Source organism: Trichosurus vulpecula, chromosome 2 (assembly GCF_011100635.1).
Source record: "Trichosurus vulpecula isolate mTriVul1 chromosome 2, mTriVul1.pri, whole genome shotgun sequence".
Taxonomy (NCBI): domain Eukaryota; kingdom Metazoa; phylum Chordata; class Mammalia; order Diprotodontia; family Phalangeridae; genus Trichosurus; species Trichosurus vulpecula.
In genome coordinates, this window is record NC_050574.1 from 147,627,581 (window position 1) to 147,648,756 (window position 21,176).

The following is a 21,176-nucleotide window of genomic DNA, read 5'->3' on the forward strand; positions in this document are numbered from 1 at the left end:
ATTTTTCTGCACTTCAATGTCTAGACATAGATGAGGATTGTCCTCTTCTTTTTTATATGCTTTTTCTTCTTTGTTTCCTCCATAAGACACATGTTCCATTCTTTCGAGGAACATTTCAATCTCCCTTTAAAACTGGAGAGCAGGATACCATTCTTCTAGGTGTTTCATTCTCTCTCCTAGAAGAGAACCCAACTTGCATTTTGTTATAATAAGTATTAAATTATATTGGCAGACACATAAACAGAGTACACTGCCTACAGTTTGCAGCATTATTCTCCTTGCCCTTCATGCATGCTTGAAGCAAGTTTCAGCATCCTTTGCCTTCTTTTTGGTAGCACTCTTGGATAACCCTTGTGGCTGACTACTGCAGCTAACTATGAAACATGAGACTACAAGACACAAATTATTGGGATTCACTCATCTCATTTGACTTTGCCACAGTGGCAGAACCTTCTCTCTACTTTCCTGGACACTAAGTTATCTTCTAGAAAGGTATTTAATTCTTAGGAAAGAACACTGACCTGAATTAGATGATCTGGATTGTAGTTCTAACTTTGTCTTATCAAGCTGTGTTGACATTCATTGGTTAAGTCAATTTGCATTGTTGTTTCATTTTTTTCCTGGTTATTAAAAATATTAGGTTAAATAATAATATTGTTGATTAAGTAGTATGAATTTGTATTTTCATCTAGAGAATTCATAAACTCTACAAAATACAATGTGATCTAATGGAACTGTCAGAGAATTAGGAAGTTGGGAGAAAAAGTTTCAAGTTATAAGTCTGCTATTGTTCAATGAAATATAATATTTGAAAACTTATTTCTTTATTTCTTAAGTTTCTCAGCCTTTCATTGGGCTGTCACAAAAATAATAGAAACCATAGTGGAAGCATGTCAAAATAAGGAAAAACTTCCCATATTGTATGTTTCATAGTGACAGCATTACCATACTTGAAAAAAAAATCCCTGAAAGTTTTGGGAAGTAATGGTACTGGCCACAGCAATTGAGATTTGACTGTCATACGGATACATTGACTTCCACAGCACTTGAATTCCTTCCCCATATTCTTATTGGGTATAAAATAATGGGATTGGCTCCATATTTCCTACTGTGAATTGGTTGCTACTACTATTGCTTTCCTGCAACTGATCTATGAAAAAGGAAATCTTTCTCAGTTTCTAGGTGTCGCCACTTCAAAGGGTAAAAAATTGGCTTACAGAATTGGACCATTTAGTGATCCACAAAGTGACCACTAAGTTAAACAGTTCTACCAATATTATAATAGCCTATGGTATTATGTCATTCCATTCTCACTTGCATTTTTATGTAGAGTACTATGGTTTCTTCACCACTAATAGGATAACATATATGTTACCCATTACTTCCATTAGGAGAGACTTTCATTGTCAATTCTCATGACCATGTTTTAAAAGTACATGCAGTTTTCCTGAAAGAAAAGGAAGTATAAATATGTATTTATCTATGCTATACATATATGGTATACATGTATGTGTATCTATATGTATGTCATATTTTACAAATAAAAGCTGTATAAAATAATATTTTAAATGTCCATGAATTTCATTTTTTTCTTGTTATTTTTTAATTGACTATTGAGCAACTATGGTGTAATTAAGAGAGCACTATATTTAGAATCATAAAAAACTCAACAAAGTGGAAAGAGCACTGGGTATGGAGTCAAAGAAATTGGGTTCAAAGGGTGATTATGACATTTATTACTATATGATCTTTGACAGTTGTTTAACCTCCCTGAACATCATTTTACAAATGAGCAGGTTGGACCAGATGACCTATTAAGTCCCTTCCAGTTCTAAATCTGTACTCCTCTGATTTGGGCCTGGCCCTCTTATTAATTTTATGACCCCCACAAGTTACTTGCCACAGATTCCCACAGCAGAAAACAAAAGTGTAGTTTATGGAAAATAGTCATGTTTACTTCCCAATTCACCTACCTCTCAATGCCTTACTGAAGAGAGGGGAGTGAACATTGTGAGATGTCCGTCCTTTGTTTAAACTAAAACAGTCATTCCAATCCATAGTTACATTTAAATCTAATTGCATACAAATGCACTATATATATATATTATATATACATACTTTAAATTTCATTTTTTAACTGTCTATACTCTAACATTCTCAAACTTAACTTGTCAATAATCACCAGAATGCCCCTGATCTTTCTGTTTTCTCCATCTGTACAGTTGATCTTTTTATCTGTAACTTGGATAATGCATAGATAAAATACTTCTCAAGTTTGTGAATGACAAAAGACCAGGAGGGATGGCTGACCTATTGGAACATAAAATTGAATTGAAAAAGATTTCAAGAGGCTTGAACTATGGGCCAGCTCTAATAAGGTGAAATTCTTCAGTAACGACAAATGTAAAGCCCTGAACTTGAGTTAAAAAAAAAAACTAACTATACATTTACAGGAGTTTGGCTGGGTTATTTCACAACTGTTTACATGAAAAAATCTGTGGGTTTTAGTGGACCATAGGGTACAATAAAAGTTGCAACAAGAAAAAAAAAGCTAATGTGATTTCAGGTTATGTTATGGGAATATATTGTCTATAATGAAAGAGGTATAATTCCACTGGCTGATATCTTGATCAACACACAAGCCATCTTTGACCTCTAGCTACTTTGCTTCTAGGCCAGGGATTCTTAAAATTTTTTGTATACGTCATTGACTTCCTTGGCAGCCTGTGAACTCTTTTTCAGAATGTTTTTAAATACATATAATATTTAGGATCACAAAGGAAAACAATTTTAGTTAAATACAGTCACAAAAATATTTTAAAAATAAGTTCATGAATATCAGGTTAAGAATGGAATAACATGAAAGTTTAAAGTAAACATTGAATGACCACCACCATCAGCAGCAGTCCAAAAAATTCTGAAATGATGGTGAAAATATATTCATCTTTGGCATTTGTGCTATAGATTACTATTGACACTGCCCTATCGTAAGATATGAAAGAGAGAATACTGATATACTCAACCACAGATTTTATAAAATTCTTCCATGGAAAGTGAAACTGGAAAAACAGAAACATTGTGTTTTGCATACAGCCCTGGAAAAAGAATTTATATTAACAAACCTACACAAAGGTTTCAACTTCATAGTTACTTTTTTTTTTCTCATTTGCTTCAGTGGCAATGGTTTGATTACAAGAAATGCGTCCTAGACTCTTCTTTGGAATGAATCACTTACCTTACCTTTAGCAGGTTACTTTGAATTTTTATATTCAATTCATGATTGTTTGAAACTCAGGAATGTCCTTCAGGATAGTAACTTATACCTAAATTTAGAAAGCATTCTTTTATTTAAGATTATGTGTACTCTGTCATACATGATAGCATTTCATATTAATGAAATGTCTTTTGTATTTGCAAAAGAAACATTGAGTTCTGCCATCACATTAAGAGTATTTTAAAGATTCAATTAAGTTCAACAAATATTAAATGATAAAAAGCTGATTAAACATGAAATTGCTATATTTTTTAAATCAAGGGTCTGGTTTTACAGAATTTTTTTCCTTGTAGATAATATCATTTCCAGTTTAAAAAAAATACATTGAGCCAGAATACTCCACCCTTCCTTCCACTTCCAGCTTCCCTTGGCAAGGACATTAAAGACAACCTCATTTGCCTTCTGGGGAGAAGGAGAGGAGAGAGAGATGTTATGGAGTGAGAAATGTGTTTAGCTTCCTTATTCTTGAATTTAGAGCAACCTTAAGCAAAAACTCAACTGAATGAGATCCAAATAGTATATAACTGTATCATCTGAACAGAAGAAATAAGAAGCAAACATTTTAGAAGTAAGTTTGCTAACTTCTCTGTAAAATCCCCTGAAGGTTTTTCTGTGTGTTTATAACTATTTTGCAATGCTGATGTAAACCTATTTAGATTGGTCCAAGGTATCTATGGGGCAGCTAAGTGGCACAATGGATATAATGCCAGGCCTAAAGCTAACAAGACTCATCTTCCTGAGTCCAAATCTGGCTTCAAACACTTATTAGCTGTATGAACCCAGGCAAGGAACAACCCTGCTTGCTTCAGTTCCTCATCTACAAAATGAGTGGAGAAGGAAATGGCAAACAACTGCAGTATCTCTGCCATGAAAACCACAAACTAGGCCATGAAAAGTCAAACATAATTAAAAAACAAATAAACAATGACAAGAAAAAGGTGGCTACAGTAGCTGTAGATATTTGATTTTCCATAAAGAAGATGTGATTCTCCAGAGGAGCAAACCTAAAAATACAAAGAGATTAATCTAGAAATTCCTTGCATAGTGGTGACTCAGATTTAAGGTGATATTAGGGTTTAAATAAAATACCACTTCCTCAATCCAATTGATACAATGGTTCAAATTTATGTCTTTCTTTGAAGTTCACACGCTTTCCTCACAATAGCTTTGTGAAATGCATAAGCATTATTATCTTCATTTTACAAATCAGAAAAATGAGATTCAGAGAAATTAAATAACTTAACCCATAGTGTAATAACAATGCTGCTAGCATGCTGTGGAGGTATAAGGCCAATAACACCACACAGGAGGGCAGCTAGCACAGGTTCTTTGATCCGCTTTTCTAAGGAAAGCAACTTTAAGCCAAGCAAATAACACAGATCAGCAGACAGGGCTTCTAATTGTCTGTCCATAGTAATACGTACATAATTACCAGAGAGAGAAGCACTAACCTCTGGGTTTTCAAAGCTTGGGGGGTGCTTTTTAACAGCTATGCAGAGTCTTATCTGGCCAAGTCACAGGAACAATCTTCCAGTGAGTGAGCCCCCAAAGCAAAATGCTAACCTGAGTATATATACACTTCTTCAGGCTCAGCCCACAGAGGGTGTCACAACCATGTGACTTGGGCTTTCTTGTTACTTAAGCAGGTCATCAAAGACTCTTGATTAATCAAAGACTCTCGATTCAAAAAAGGCAAGTCTCAATCAAAGGCATTTGATTACCTTAGTGCTGAGAAGAACTAGAACACCAAAAGAAAAAAGAGTAAAACAAAAAGTCCCACTTTGTTTGCCATTACATTCCACCCCTCTGGGATCCTTGGCATTAGATCTAAATCTAATCTAGTCTAATCAATCTAAATCGCCATGGATCTTGGAAGAAATGGAGGCACTATACCTTGCAATCCCATCACATATGACTTACTAGTAAATTGGTCACATAGTCTTCAATAAAATATATCCTTCAGTATATCTTATAGCATTTCTCAGAATACCTACACAGCATAAATTATTGTTCAGTAAACTAAACCATAACATTCATAACAACATCCTTAAGCAAAACATCATTCAGTAGAATTCACCAAAATACTTGTTTACACAAGCAGGGGGTCCCAGACCATGGTCTTCCCTAACACAACATGTCATCCTTAAGGGATAGCAGAAAATACAAATACCGTCCAGCCCTAGGAGACAGCAAGTTACAATCTCTTCAGTCAATATAGAGTGTCCAAGTAAAGTCCTTCTTGGGGATGTGTTCTTCTCCCCATACTGCCATTGCAGGCTTCCTCCTGGCACCCTCAGGTTCAGTCATGCTTTAATGAACAAAGTCCTAACACAAACAAAAAAATCCAAATAAAGTTCTCTTGGGAGTGTGTACTCCCCACACTGCTCCAGCACCACCAACTTCCAAGTCTTGAGGGTTGGCTGGACAACAAAGCCAACAGGGTAAGGTCCTTGGGGTCCAAGGCACTTCCCCTTACCCACCATAGGCAACTCCAGCCTCCCTCTGGGTCCCAAACCTTCCCAGGACAATCTGTGCCTTGCTGCAAAGTTTTTATCTTGCACCAGGGCTGAATTCTGAGCTCCTGGATTCCTCCTCCTCCCACAGGAGCTGGCTGCTCCTGGCTTCTGCCTGAGTCCCAATGAATACAGCTCTACATTCCCACTGTCATCTCACCAAAGGCAGTGCTCTGCTCCTCTGAGCTCTCAGAGATCTCCTCTGACTCTCAGAGGCTCCTCTGTGCTCTTGGAGCTACTACTGCTTCATGGTGTTACAACAATGTTGCTAGCAGCTATTATGGGGATGAAAGACCAACAACAAAAGCACACAGGAAGGCTGCTAGCACAAGTTTTTTGATCTTTTCTAAGGAAAGCAACTTTAAGGGGTTAATAATCTCAGTTTAATTAAACATACATATATCATTCACTTAGTTAAGGGGAAAAAGTCAGCACCCTGAACTTCAGAGAAAACACAAACAGAAACTACAAACAAATCAACATATAGACTTTGTCTGATCAAGACATCATATACATAATTACCAAAAAGAGAAGCACCAACATCTCAGTTTTCAAAGCTGGCGGGGCAGGGGTGGGACAGCTCTTAACAACAGCTACTCAGAGTCTTATCTGGTCAAATAACATGACACTCTTCCAGTGAGTGAGAACCCCAAAACAAAACGCCAACCTCAGATCTTATATACCCTTCTCAGGGTCAGAGTGCATCGCAACTATGCTACATAAACCAATGTGAACTAGGCTTTCTTGTTTCTTAAGCAAGTCAGACACTTGATTGAACCAGAGAAACAAAAGACAACAAAAAGTCCACTTTTTGCCATTACATTTGAAAGGCAAGACTCATCAAAGGTATTTGATTACCTTAGTATTCTAAAAGAGAAAACAAAAAAGTCCCATCCTAATTACCATAACACATTTCTCCACAGAATCACAGCTACCACAACTGGGAAACACAATTATCCCAGCCCCCATACTTTCCTTTTACTTTGCTGATCCTATCTGACTATGCCATTTTGTAACAGTGCTGCTAGCAGCTGCTGTGGAGGTGTAAGGCCAGTAACACCAGCACACAGGAGGGCTGCTAGCACAGGTTTTTTGATCTGCTTTTCTAAGGAAAGCAACTTTAAGGGGTTTACAATCTCACTTTAATTAAACATACATATATCATTCACTTAGTTCAGGGAAAAAAGTCAGCACCCTGAACTTCAGAGAAAACACAAACAGAAATTACAAGCAGAAGTTATATAAACAGAGCAAATAACACAAATTGAGAGACAGGGATTCTAACCATCTGTCTGTAGCAATACATACATAGTTACCAGAGAGAGAAGCACCAACATCTGGGTTTTCAAAGCTGGGTGGAGCTCCTTAACAGCTATGCAGAGTCTCATCTGGCCAAGTCACAGGAACAATCTTCCACTGAGTGAGCCCCCAAAACAAAATGCCATCCTCAGAGTATATATACACTTCTTCAGGGTCTGCTCACAGAGGGTGTCACAACCATGTGACTTGAATTCATGTGACTTGGGCTTTCTTAACTTAAGCAGGTAATCAAAGACTCTTGATTAATCAAAGACTCTTGATTCAAAAAAGGCAACTCTCAGTCAAAGGCACTTGATTACCTTAGTTCTGAGAAGAACTAGAACTCCAAAAGAAAAAAGAACAAAACAAAAAGTCCCACTTTGCAGCTTATAAGTGAAACTGCCTAGTCTTTTGATTTAAAATTTTAATCTTGATCCACTATACCATAGGAAATGAACGGAAGTTCCCAAAATAAAATTCATCACCTTTGCCCCAAAACTCAGCAGTCTTCTCAACTTACCAATTACTGTGAAGGGAACCGCATTCCCCTTAGTCACTCAGGCTTACAACTTTGTTCTTATCAACTTTTAAAAAAAATTTTCGTTTGTTTATTTTTAGTTTTCAACATTTAGTTCTATAAGATTTTGAGTTCTAAATTTTCTCCCCTTCTCATTCCCATCCCCAAGAGGGTGTGTGATCTGATGTAGCCTATGTGTGCAATTGTATTAAACATATTTCCACATTAGTCATGATAAAGAAGAATTAGAACCAAAGGGAAAAAACACAAGAAAGAAGGAATAGAAAAAAAGAGAGAAGAGTATGCTTCAATCTGCATTTAGACTCCATAGTTCTTTGTCTGTATGTGGAAAGCATTTTCCATCATGAGTCTTTTGGAATTGTCTTAGATCCTTGTATTGCTGAGAAGAGTTAAGTCTATCAAAGCTAGTCATCTCACAATGTTGCTATTCCTGTGTACAGTGTTCTCCTGGTTCTGCTCATTTCTCTCAGCATCAGTTCATGTAATCCTTTCCAGGTTTTTCTGAAGTCCACCTGCATATCATTTCTTATGGAATAATAGTATTCCATTACATTTGTTACCATAACTTGTTCAGCCATCCCCCAATTGGTGGGCATTCCCTCAGTTTCCAGTTCTTTGCCACCACAAAAAGAACTCTGTAAATGTTTTTGCACATGTATATCCTTTTCCCTTTTTATGATCTCTTCGCGATAGTAGTGGTATTTCTGGATCAAAAGGCATGCACAGTTTTTTAGCCCTTTGGGCATAGTTCCAAATTGCTCCCCAGAATGGTTGATCAGTTCACAACTCCACCAACAATGCATTAGTATTCCAATTTCCCCACATCTTCTCCAACATTTATCATTTTCCTGTTTTGTCATGTTAGCCAATCTTATAAGTGTGATTTGGTACCTCAAAGTTGTCTCAATTTGCATTTCTCTAATCACTAGTGATTTACAGCATCTTTTCATGTGACTATAGACAGATTTAATTTCCTCATCTGAAAAATGCCTGTTCATATCCTTTGGCCATTTATAGATTTGGGAATGACTTGTAGTCTTATAAATTTGACTCAATTCTCTATATATTTTAGAAATGAGGACTTTATTAGAGACACTGGCTATAAAAGTTGTTTCCCAGTTTTCTGCTTCCCTTCTAATCTTGGTTGCATTGGCTTTGTGAAAAACTGTTTAATTTAATGTAATCAAAATTATCCATTTTGCATTTCATAATGTTCATTGTCTCTTGATTGGTCATAAATTCTTCCCTTCTCCATAGATCTGACAGGTAAACTATTCCTTGCTCTACTAATTAGCTTACAGTCTCACCTTTTATGTCTAAATTCTGTACCCATTTTGACCTTATCTTGGTATACAATGTAAGCTGTTGGTCTGTGCCTACTTTCTGCCATACTGTTTTCTAGTTTTCCCAACAGTTTTTGTTAAATAATGAGTTCTTATCCCAGAAGCTAGAGTATATGAAACAATAGATTACTATAGTCATTGACTACCATGTCTTGTATACCTAACCTATTCCAATGATCCATCACATTTTTTCTTAGCCAGGGTAGATTACTATGGATATTGACTACCATGTCTTGTATACCTAACCTATTCCAATGATCCACCACTCATTTTTTAAGCCAGTACCAAGTAGTTTTGATGATTGCTGCTTTATAATACAGTTTTAGATCTGGCATGGCTAGGCCACCTTCCCTTGCATTTCTTTTTATTATTTTTCTTTATCTTCTGAACCATTTGTTCTTCCAGATGAATTTTGTTATTACTTTTTCTAGCTCAATGAAATAATTTTTCAGTAGTTTTATTGCTATGGCCCTAAATAAGTAAATTAGTTTAGATAGAATTGTCATTTTTGTTATATTATCTCAGTCTACCCATGAGCAACTGATATTTTTCCAGTTATTTAGATCTGACTTTATTTGTGTGGAAAGTGTTTTGTAATTGTGTTCATATAGCTCCTAGGTTTGTCTTGGCAAATAGACTCCCAAATATTTTACACTGTCTACAAGTACTTTAAATGGAATTTCTCTTTCTAGCTCTTCCTGCTGGGCTTTGTTAGTAATATATAGGAATGCTGATGATTTATGTGGGTTTATTTTATATTCTGCCAGTTTGCTAAAGTAGTTAACTATTTTAAGTAGTTTTTTAGTTAATTCTCTGGGATTCTCTAAGTAGACCATCATATCATCTACAAAGAGTGATATTTCTGTTTCTTCATTGCCTATTCTAATTCCTTCACTTTGTTTTTCTTCTCTTATTGCTAAAGCTAACATTTCTAGTACAATATTGAATAACAGTGGTGATAATGGACATCCTTGTTTCATCCCTGATGTTATTGGAAATGCTTCTAGGTTATCCCCATTACATATAATGCTTGCTGATGATTTTAGACAGATGCTACTTATCATTTTAAGGACAGCCCCATTGTTTCCTATGCTCTCTAGTGTTTTTAATAAGAATGGGTGCTGCATTTTGTTAAAAGCTTTTTCTGCATCTATTGAGATAATCATATAATTTTGTTACTTTTTTATCAATATGGTCAATTACGCTGATAGTTTTCCTAATATTGAACCAGCCCTGCATTCCTGGTATAAATCCTACCTGGTCATAGTGTATTATCCTTGTGATAAATTGCTGTAATCTTTTTGCTAATGTTGTATTTAATTTTTTTCACCTCTATGTTTATTAGGAAATTGGTCTATAATTTTCTTTCTCTGTTTCGGCTCTTCTTTGTCTATTTTTTCCAAGTTTTTATATAGCATTGGAATTAAAAGTTTAGTAGAATCTACTTGTGAATCCCTCTGGTCCTATAGATTTTTTCTTAGGAAGTTCATTGATGGCTTGTTCAATGTTTTCTTTTTTGAAATGGAGTTACTTACATATTTTATTTCTTCAGTTAATCTGGGTTATTTATATTTTTGTAAATATTCCTCCATTTCATTAAGATTGTCAAATTTATTGGCATACAGTTGGGCAAAATAACTCCTAATTATTGTTTTAATTTCCTCTTCATTGGTGGCAAATTCACCCTTTTCATTTTTGATACTGGCAATTTTGTTCTTCTTTTAAATCAAATTAACCAAAGGTTTATTTATTTGTTTGTTTGTTTTTTCATAAACCAGCTCTTAGTTTATTTATTAGCTCAATAGTTTTCTTAATTTCAGTTTTATTAATCTCTCTTTTGTTTTTTAGAATTTCCAATTTGGTATTTAATTAGGGATTTTTAATTTGTTCTTTTTCTAGATTTTTCAGTTGCATGCCCAATTCATTGATCTCCTCTTTCTCTATTTTATTCGTGTAAGAATTTAGAAGTATAAAATTTCCCCTAAGAACTGCTTTGACTGCATCCCATAAGTTTTGGTATGTTTTCTCATTATTGTCATTCTCTTGGATGAAGTTAACGGTTGTTTCTGTGATTTGTTGTTTGACCCACACATCCTATAGGATTGGATTGTTTAGTTTCCAATTAATCTTTAGTCTATCTTTCCATGGCCCTTTTACATGTAATTTTTAATTGCATCATAATCTGAAAAGGATGTATTTAATATTTTCCTTTCTGCATTGGATGTGAGGTTTTTTGCCCTAGTACATGGTCATTTTTTTGCGTAGGTTCCATGTACTGCTAAGAAAAAGGTATATTCCTTTCTATCCCCATTCATTTTTCCCAAGAGGTCTATCTTATCTAACTTTTCTAAAACTCTGTTCTCCTCCTTAACTTTTTTGTTTATTTTGTGGTTAGATTTATCTAGTTCTGAAAGGGGGAGGTTATGTTCCCCCATTAGCATAGTTTTGCTGTCTATTTCTCCCTGTAACTCATTTAACTTCTCCTCTTAGAATTTGGGTGCTATACCACTTGGTGCATATATGTTTAGTATTGATATTACTTCATTGTCTATGGTACCTTTTAGCAGGATGTAGTTTCCTTTCTTATCTCTTTTAATTAGATCTAATTTTGCTTTTGCTTGTCTGAGATCACTCTTGCTACCGCTGCTTTTTTAAACTTTAGCTGAAGCAAAATATATTCTGCTCCAGCCTTTTACCTTTATTCTGTGTTTCCCTCTGCTTCAAATGTGTTTCTTATAAACAATATATTGTAGGATTGTGGTTTTTAATCCACTCTGCTATCCACTTCCATCAAATGGAAGATGCCCAGAATGTGAAAGAACAATAATTGGCATTGGGTTGTCAGAAAGTCATCAGGAAACATCCTAGTTCAGTGACCAAAAACAACTCCTTGGATCTCCCCTGACAGAAGGATGGGATGCTAGGAGCAGTGGTTAATCATAATGAAACATTTTGCTTTGTTTCTGGAAGACTCTCTCTCCCTTGCTGCTCATTCAAATATAAAGTGACTATAGTGGAGATCCAGTGAAGAATTTGTTCTCCTGAATGCTTAAATATTTCCTTGTTGTGTAGTATCTTGAGACTATCTAAATCCAAGAAGGGATCTTTTCCAGAAAACTTGGATAAAGTCAGTTTAAATCTTCCAAGCAGAAGTAGAAAAGCTCTTAAAGTGACATTATTGACTTCCTTGGTAGAAGGTGAAGTTTTGCATCTGGCCAGAGATTTTGGTTATGTCTGTGAAAGTGGGTTTCCTTCTGAAGCAGTAGCTGACTACTTAACCAGACCACATTTAGGAAGGACTGAAATCAGTACCAGAAAGAACATGTTGTTTGCTACTAAACAAATCTGTAAGGAATTCACAGATCTTCTCATTTGGGACCAGACTCCCCATAGAGATGCCAGACCCAGCCCAGCTCTGGATGCTACCATCCAAGGCCACCTGACTCATTTTAGTCTGATAATGCATGGTTTTGGGAGTGCAGCCATATGTGCAGCCAAGATAACTGTCCAAAACTACCTAAATGAGGCATTAAAAATAATAGACATGATCTACATGAATACAGGCTACTAAAGCTCTGATGAGTCTAACAAAACTGTTGAGAAAATCACTCTGCTATCCACCTCCATTTTGTTGGAGAGTTCATCCCATTCACATTCACAGTTATGATTACTAATTGTGTCTTTCTCTCTATCCTATTTTCCCCCATTTATGCTTTTCTCTTTCCTTTTTCCCTTTCCCTCTTTTCAAGTGTTTTGCTTTTGACCACTGCCTCCCTCAATCTGCCCTCCCTTCTATCTGTACCCCCCCCTTTTTCCCCCTTCCCCTACTACTTCTTTCCTCCCTTCTGCCCTCCTTTCTACCCACCTCCCTTTCTTTACTTTCCCCTTTCCCCTCCTACTTCCTATAAGGTAAGATAGATTTCTATATTCAAGTGAGTGTGTATGTTATTCCCTCTTCAAGCCAAATTCCAGTGAGAGTAAGGTTCAAACAATGCTCAACTCCCTCCCTTCTTTCCCTCTACTGTAATAGGTCTTCGCTCCTCTTCATGTGATATAATTTATCTTTTTCTGTCTCCTCCTTTCCTCTCCCCATAGTACAATCCTTTTTTCACCCCTTAATTGATTAATTTTTTGCCATCACTTCAATGTCAACTTGTACCCACACCCTCTGTCTATGTATACTCCTTCTAAATATTGTAATAAAGTTTTAGTTCTCAAGAGTTGTGAATATCATCTTCCCATGTAGAGATGTAAACAGTTTACCCTTATTGAATAACATTTTTGTCTTTCTTGTTTTCCTTTTTATGCTTCTCTTGAGTCTTATACTTGAAGATCGAATTTTCTGTTGAGCTCTGGTGTTTTCATCAGGAAGGTCTGGAAGTCTCCTATTTCATTGAATGTCCATCTCCTCCCCAAAAGATTATGCTCAGTTTTGCTGAGTACTTGATCCTTGGTTGTAATCCAAGCTCCTTTTCCTTATGGAATATCATATTCCAAGCCCTCTGAGCCTTAATGTAGAAGCTGTTAGGTCCTGTGTAATCCTGACTGTAGTTCCATATTTAAATTGTTTCTTTTTGGCTGATTGCAATGTAATGATTGCAATGAGATTTGTCTCCTTTATTAGATAATATTCCATTATTTTCCTTCATATTAGCTTGTTCAAGGTGTTTTGGTTTTTCTTTAACGTTTTAATAATCTTTCCATTTTTATGATCCTCTCTGTTGGTTTATTTTCTTATGAGGTGGATTTCTATCAGCTTTTCTCTCTTGATCCTTGGTCTTTCAGCTTTTCTCTTCCCTCGCCTTTGGGATTCTTCTTCCATTCATTTGCTTTTATGATTCCTTCTCACTTATGGTCCCTCACCCTTTCACTGTTACACAAACCTGTGGAGTCTAAATTGCTCTGTGGCCTCAGCTTCCTCATTTTCAGGAGCATTGGGGTCATCCAGCTTGAGTCCAGGCTTGAGTAATGTCAGGGAAGAGGGGACTGATACTAGTTGGATTTCCAGTCTGCTTTCCCTCAGGCCAGACACTCTTTCCCCACCAACCTGTGGCTCTGACCACCACATATGTCTTTCATCATCCACAAGCCTGTCCAACTCTACTCCAAGTCACCGTCCATTTCCTTGCCACGATTGGACAGAATCAATTTATATCATCTTTTGTGGTATCAGTGGGGTTTAGGCTAAGTAACTGTGATGGGAAATGCTCACAGTCAGACCCTGAGTAACAAGACTACAGTTTTCCTTGTATTTGCCACATCGGTCACAAAAAGTGGTTTGGGGGTATGGAAACCAAATAAGAGATATAAGTATTAAACTTCTCCAGAATTAACTTATTTGTATTTTACCTTTTTAGAGCTTTTGACTTAGTATCTAGCTACCTAAGAAACATGGTAGCACAGTGGGTAGATTGCTGGACTTGAAATCGGGAAGACCTGACTTAATATCCTGCCTCTGATATACTTACTACCTGTGTTACCTTCAGCTAATCCCATAACCTCTTAGTCACAGTATCCTTATCTATTCAATATTGATAATAATAGCACCCTTCTCAAAGGGTTGTAGTGGGGAGCAAATGAGATAACACATTATTCTATTAATCCCAACTGTGAGGGAATCACTTATGGGGTGAGAGAGAAGATTCCTTTGTTAGCTTTTACTTTCTCCCAGTAGGTTCGTGGTGTCATGCTCCTCACATGGTAGGATAGCTGCTGATAAATTAAAGTCTGTGGATCAGAGTTGGGAGCACTTGGACAACATGGACCCTTAGCCATTGGAGGAGTGTTCAAGAGGCAGGGTTTTAAGACCCCATTCTGATGAGGGTGGGATGACCTAAATCTTTCCAGAATCCCCTTGGTGTTTGCTCATTAAACTATCAATATCATCTCAATGTTATGAATGCAAACTTAGCCTTGCCTTATTATCATAATATTTCTCTGGTTTTACTGTACATGTCTAGGGTTTTTCTGTAGCTTTTAGGCCAAAGACCATTTATTGGGGTCTAGCTGGCTTCTCCTAATTTAGTGGTCTCTGGATGTTTAATTTAGGAGGCAGTTTTGGCAAATGGTTTCTATGTTCCCCTTTAAACTCTTAGTTCCTATTTCCTATTTATTGCTACCTTACTCTGCCTACTTATATACCTACTTACTTTACTCACTGGTGCAGTGTTTGGGGGAACCATAATGATACAATTTCCACACATGTGTGTGTACTTTGCCAACTTTAAAGTGCTATAATAAAGTGCTAATCGTTATTATTACTATTATTTATTATTATTATTAGCTTATGTCTTCATCTGTAGTAATTGTCTATCTGTCTTGCATAATTTTTTTTCTTTTGAGACTTTGGGATTGGAAACAATTACAAAAAACAACTCCATCATCTTGCTGGTCATGTTGTATACACATCTTATAAAGGCTACTGTAAATGGATAATAAACTGTGCTTAGAGTTGAATAGGAGGAAGGAAGCAGGCTATATCCCATTGGAGAATTTTAGCAGTTATTTCAGTGATTGAAATCTGCTTCCTGTAGCAAAAATCCATCTTTTTAACAACAATATGCTGCAGATGATGCTATATGACTGCAATCATGAAATACTATGAGCTCTGAAGAATGATTATAGAGATTCCGTAGAAAGATGCAAGGGAATGTAAATAGGCTGTAGTATATTACCAATGAATATTCACATTTAAAAAGTAGTATAAAAGACGTTATCCAGGATGTACAGGACCAAAAAAATTGCTTTACACTAAGAAAGTCAAACCCTTGATCTTACTATCACCAACAAATGTATCACTCCATGTTGAAAAATTCTGAAATCGCCTTGTCTGACCATAATCTATTAGATTTTCACCTCTCTCTCTCCCTTCCTTTACCACACTTCAAATCCACCTTCAATCTCTCAACTTCTCAGTTTCCTCCCAGGCCATCACCCTTGTACTAGTTACTCTCTCCTCTTTTCCCCATATTGACACCTTGGTGAACCAATTCAACTCTACTGCGCCCTCTTCTCTTGAGTCCCTGGCCCCCTTATCATGTCACTAATTGTGTCCTGCCAAGCCTTAGCCTTGAATTACTCTCACCATCTGCCACCGTCACTCCTACACACATGCTGCTGAATGAAGATGGATAAAATCACAGAACTATTTTGACTAAGTCCACTAGAAATTTATGTTACACAACCTCCACTAGGTCCTCACTGTTGCCAGGGAATCCTTTACTTATCAGATTTCTATCTTATTCTACACTGCAGCTCTTTCAAATCATTTCATCTCCCCTCAGATTTCCCATGACTCTCTTCTTATTCTCTTAGCTGAGAATATAGCCTCATATTTTACAAAAACAATTGAGACCATTCACCATGAGTTCTCTCTTCTCACTTCTCCCCCATCTCATAGCACTCAGATCAATTAATCAATAAATATTTATTAAGCATCTGATATGTGCCAAGAACTGTGCTAAGCACTGAGTAAAAAAAAGAGGCAGAAGACAATGCCTGCCCTCAAGATGCCTACAGTCTAATGGGGGAAGCATGCAAATAAATACAAAGCAAGCTATATAAAGAATAAATGGGGAAAATTGACAGAGGGAAGGCACTAAAATTAAGAGGGATGGTGAAAGTTTCCAGTACAATGTGAGATCTTAGTTGAGACTTAAAGGAAGCTGGGAAGGCCAATTGGTCGAGCAAAGGAGGGAGAGAATTACAGGCATGAGGGACAGCCAGGGAAAATGCCTGGAAATGGGCAAATGCTTTCTGCCACTAACTCCTCCTTCACCCATTTCTTACATGAAGGAAGAGGTGGCTTTATTCCTTACCAAGGCAAACCCCTCTACTTGCAAAAATAATCTCATTCCATCTTATCTCCCCAACAGACTGCCCCTTCTGTCATCTCCAATCTTCAGTCTCTCCCCGTCTACTGGCTGCTTTGTTACAAACATGTCTATGTCTCCCCAGTCCTCAAAAAACCCGCACTTGATCCTTCTAACACTGCTAATTATCATCCTGTATCTCTTCTGCCATTTGTGACTAAACTCCTTGTCTACAATAAGTGCCACCTTAACCTCTTACTTCTGACGTTACCATTCTACTGAAACTGCTCCCGTCAAAGTTACCAATGATTTCTTAATTGCCTAAATCCCATGGCCTTTTCTCAATCTTCATTCTTCTCTACTTCTCTGTAACCTTTTGCACTGTTGATCACCCTTTTCTCTTTGATACTTTCTTCTCTTTAGGTTTTTGGGACACCACTCCTAGTTCTTCTCCTACCTATCAGACCACTACTTAGTCTCTTTTTCTGAATTCTCATCTAAATTATGCCCTTCAACCATAACTGCCCCACAGGTTCCTGCCCTGGGCTCTCTTCCCTTCTCTCTCTGTTACTTCATTTGGTGATCTCATCAGCTCTTAATTATCATCTCTATGCTAATGATTCTCAAATCTACCTATCCTGCCCTAACCTCTCTTCAGTGTTACATCCCCAAATACCCTTCTGACAGTTTGTACTATATGTCCAGTAGACATATTAAACTCAACATGTCAAAAACTGAACTCATTATCTTTTCTCCTAAACTCTCCCCTCTTCTAAACTACCCTACTACTGTCAAGGTTACCACCATTCACCCAGTCTCCTAAGCTCACAATCTAAGTTTCATCCTTGACTACTCGCTATTTCTTCTCTTTGTAGTAGATTTTATGGAAGACATAGCACAGGATATGAAAGTGTGGATGGGTTGATATCTCCATTGGTGAAAAAAGTACCCATATCAGGGATTTCACAGCTTTAAATGCCATATATAATCTAGCCCTTTAAATTTCAATTATCTAACCTAATTTTTCACATCTTGACTCATTCTCCATTTGAGTAAGGCTGGTCTAATCACTAATCACAGGACTCATTATTACTTCCATGCTTTCATTTATGTGATTCTCAGTCCCTGCTTATAATTCTCCTCTTAGATTCTTCCTTCTCTCTTCTGATAGGCCAAATCCTTCCTATTCTTTAAAGCCCATTTTAAGCTTCATTGCTTTCATGAGGGTTTCTTAGACCAATCCATACCATCATTTTCTTACTTTCTTCTGGAGGCCTACATGAAGTCCCATATGATCTCCACAATTTAACAATTTTATGCTGTCAAATTATTTGCTATTGCTTCATGTATCTATGGCTTTCCTTTCTAACTAGACTAAGTTCCTTGATAACAAGAATTATATCCTAAGTAACTCAGAATACCACATTGCCTAGCATTGGAGATGCCAAGTACTTGTTTAATTGATTAATAATGGTTGTGGTTGGGAAATAATCATCATGTTTAACCAATGTTCAATTTTAAATGCATAAGACCCAGAAATATTAAATTAATTTAAATGATAGCATATTGTATCAGCATCTTCGATTTGGTTCCATAGATAACCCCAGGAAGATTCACAACTTCAAGTCAAGATTATTTTAAAATAATAAGCCATGTTTACACTTGAATCAAAATTACTATAAAAACATAGAGACTTTCAATGGCTGTAGGCATTATTTCAGATGGCACTGCCTGAGGCACGGCCTCAGATGGCACATACTATCTTCCAACAGTAATAGAGGATCAGTATTTCATAACACCAGGACAATTGGTTTGTTCTTCCTCCTACCATAAACTGTGTCATAATAACTGAATTCATTTACTCAGAATGCCCCCTTTTTCATGACATGTTTTAGCTCCATGAGAGTATAGAATAATTCTTAGGGAGCTGAATCTTAGAGCAAGGAATATTTGGGTTCCAGTCCTATTGCTTTAACATACTAACTTACCTAGAATGAGTCATTTAACCTCTCCATGCTCTTGGCTGGTGTTCGGCAAACTTTTTCTATAAAGGACTGGATAGTAAATAGTTTAGCCTTTGTAGGCTAAGGCAAAATTAAGGATATTATTTAGGTACTTTTATAATGAGAGAAAAAATTCCACAAAATTTTATTGACAAAATTTGAAATATTATAATAATTGAGTACTTAGTGAGAAGAATTTGTGGGGGCAGCTAGGTGGCACGGTGGATAGTGTATTAGGCCTGGGGTCAGAAAGACCTGAGTTCAAATCCAGCCTCAGACACTTACTAGGTATGTGACTCTGGGCAAGTCACTTTTCCCCTTATCTGCAAAATGAACTGGAAAAGTAAATGGCAACTACTCCAGTATCTTTGCCAAGAAAACCCGAAATGAGGTCGCAGTGAAACACAACTGAACAACAACAAATGAGAAGAAAAGAATTTTTTGAAGGATAAGATTTCACATAATTGGGGTTCAAAGTTAGTGTTTCCTTGTCAAAATTAATTGCAAATGCTCATCTGTTAATGCTGATCTGCAATGGGATTTTACATATTTCATGTTCGAAAATGTCTTTTCACCCAGAGTGGTACTGCCAAATTCTGATACCAGTTCACAAGAATGTGGTTTTAATTGAGCAAATTCACTTGGAAGGCATTTGTAGAATTCTGTTAGGTTTTTCTTTTAATATGTGCTTTTTAGTGTGTCATTATATTAAAAAGTAAGTACTTCCAGTTGAAGGTTAGGTGAAAGTTCTTCAATTCCACAGTTAAATGGATTTTGAAATATGGACATTTGTTCTACACTTGTTTCAAGGTCCAAAAAATGCTTTTAGAACTGTAGTTTGAGCTCAGAACTACACATTTATGTGGAAAGGGGATTTTGCTTATTGTTTTAACTTTTGATAGCACAGGAAGTGTTTAAAGCAACTTAACATTACTTGTGAGTCAAACAATGTTAGTTGTCATTTAATTGACTTTACCACAGTATAAATTTCCTCTATAACTGCTACTTTGCCTTCTAATTTTAGGTTGAATTCATTAAGAAGCATTATCAAGTTTGCAGCCAAAGCTAATTTACAAAGCCATTAAGTTTTCAATAATAGTGGGTTTGTTCAGAAAAAAAAAATTGAGGGCTGTTTGTTCAGAAAAAATTTAAAGTTGGCCCTAAGTAAAAATAAAATCCTAATCATTTTTTTATCTTTTTTGACATGATTGCTATGCACTAGTAATTAAAAAATAAAATGTTGTGATTCAGCAATATATGTGGCAGTTGAAACACTGTCAAGATATAACAGTCACTGTGATTTATAGTACTAATCAGCAGTAGTGCTAAACAATAAGAGTACCGCATAAGACACTACTTCAGTATCAAGCACATCTAAATGATTGGGCATGGCTGTGCTCCAAAAAAACTATATTTAAAAATGTAAAAACTGTTTTTAGCTTTTGGGTTCAACAGGCAGCTGGTTGAATTTGGCTTATATTTATTAGAGAGCAAATATCATAACAGTGCAATGGTTTAAAATACAAATGATGTCCACTTTAAGTCTTGTACACTTAATACATTTTTAAAAGTAAATACTACCCATTTATTCCCAATAGCAGTAATATCTATAAAGGCCCTAACCCTTTATGGCAGTGAATTTAAATACTTTGTTTTAGTAGCAAGATGATACAATTCATTTTCACCATTCCCCTTTGGCAGTGTAATTTAATGCCAGAGTTTTAATTCAGAGCTATACCACCACATAGCATTAAGTTATATTGAAATAAAATGTGGCATATCTTAACATAAATAGCTCATTTTTAAATTATTCTGCCCCTCTCACTAAGCAAGAAAAGAAAAAATCTTCAATACGTAGTTTCATAGTTCATAATAACAAATTCCCACATTGGATGTCCAAAAATGTCTCTTTCTTCCTTTTAAATTCATTGCCTCTCTATCAAAAGGTGAATGGAATGTTTCATATTCATTCTTTTGAACTCATGGTTTACAATTGCATTGTTCAGAATTCCAAAGTATTTCAAAGTTATTTTTCTCTATAATGTTGTTATTGAATAAATTGTTCTCCCCTTTCTACTTACTTTAGCTTTGTTATCAGTTCATACAGGTCTTCCCAGTTTCCCCTGAAACTGCCTGTTTTATCACTATTTGTGGCATAATAATATTACACTACATAACTGGATATTTTGGGAAGGGTAGGATTCTACCTGTCTTCTCAGTCTCTGGTTAGTTGACATACAGTTCTTGGGGTTAGGCCTTAGCCCTCTCCAAAAAGGCACATTCTTCACTTTGGAGACCACTACTTTAGGACATTTGTCAGTATGTAGAATTCTCTCTTTCGATGTCTCAGTCTCCTACTAGACTATAAACTCTTTAATGATAGTAACTCCATTTT

The 21,176-nt window shown here is 36.2% G+C and overlaps 1 protein-coding gene and 1 pseudogene across 2 annotated transcripts in view; both read left to right on the forward strand.

The window, feature by feature from the left end:
- Nucleotides 1-21,176, forward strand: part of PGR (progesterone receptor) — an 81,890-nt gene that overhangs the window by 35,130 nt on the left and 25,584 nt on the right. The window lies entirely within an intron of this gene.
- LOC118839905 lies at nucleotides 11,762-19,866 on the forward strand (annotated as a pseudogene).